Source organism: Bos indicus x Bos taurus, chromosome 8 (assembly GCF_003369695.1).
Source record: "Bos indicus x Bos taurus breed Angus x Brahman F1 hybrid chromosome 8, Bos_hybrid_MaternalHap_v2.0, whole genome shotgun sequence".
Classification (NCBI taxonomy): Eukaryota; Metazoa; Chordata; class Mammalia; order Artiodactyla; family Bovidae; genus Bos; species Bos indicus x Bos taurus.
This window is the reverse complement of record NC_040083.1, coordinates 88934869-88936043: the sequence shown is the minus strand read 5'-3', so window position 1 is coordinate 88936043 and position 1175 is coordinate 88934869. Positions and strand designations below refer to the sequence as shown.

General features: G+C 43.1%; 1 pseudogene; it reads left to right on the top strand.

Moving 5' to 3' along the window:
• The first annotated feature begins 397 nt into the window (after positions 1-397).
• Positions 398-891, top strand: LOC113897873 (annotated as a pseudogene).
• The last annotated feature ends 284 nt before the right edge of the window (positions 892-1175 follow it).

Sequence of the window (1175 nt, the reverse complement as noted above, 5' to 3'; positions counted from 1 at the left end):
TGTAGGAATTGCAGGAAGAAAAAATAAAGATAGAGGTGGGAGGGGAGGGAGAAAGGAAAGGAGATAAGGAAGGGATGGAAAATGAGAAGAGGAAATAATAAAATAATAGCAAAATTTCCTTGAACTGAAGCACATGAATACTGAGATTGACCAAGATTGGGGCACAATGAGATCTTTCTATGTTGAAAAGCCTCAGTGGGAGACACACAGAGAGAGACAGAAAAAGAAAAGCAGGTCACATATAAAGAATCAGGATCAGAAACACTGGAAAGCAGACGTCCCTAGAGCCATGCCCTCAAAATAATGAGGGGGTAATTATTTCTGATTAGAGTTTTATACCCAGCCAAATAATCAACAAAGGTGAAGGTAGAACAAAGACAGTTTTAGATATTCCAAGTCTCAAAAAAGCCTTTTCATGAAGATGGCACTGAAGGCAAAGAAGGAAGCCCCTGCCCCTCCTAAAGCCAAAGCCAAAGCAAAGGCTTTGAAGGCCAAGAAAGTAGTGTTGAAAGGCGCCCACACCCACATACACACAAAAAATCTGGACGTCACCCACTTCCCGGCGGCCCTAAACACTGTGGCTCAGGAGGCAGCCCAAATATCCTCGGAAGAGCACCCCTAGGAGAAACAGACTTGACCACTATGCCATCATCAAACTCCCCCTCACCACTGAGTCAGCCATGAAGAAAACAGAAGATAATAACACACTGGTATTCATTGTGGATGTCAAGGCCAACAAGCACCAAATTAAACAGGCTGTGAAGAACCTCTATCCCATTGACATGTCAGGTCAATACTCTGATCAGGCCTGATGGAGAGAAGAAGGTATATGTACGACTGGCTCCTGACTATGATGCTTCGGACATTACCAACAAAACTGGGATCATCTAAACTGAGTCTAGCTGGCTAATTCCAAATATAAAAGTTTTCACTATGCATAAAAAAAAAAAAAAAAATCTCAAAAAAAAGTCTGCATTTTTCCTCAGGCAGCTACTATGAGATGTACTTCCCCTTACCCATCAGGGCAAATATTTAAAAGAGGAAGCCATAGGATGCAAGAAATGGGACCCAATCCCAGACAGAGGGGAAGGGAAATTCAGGGGTGATAATGAGGGGACTTCCAAGATGGCCTTGCAAGAGCAGGCAGAGGGTGACAGGAAAGCATGTTTCAGGAA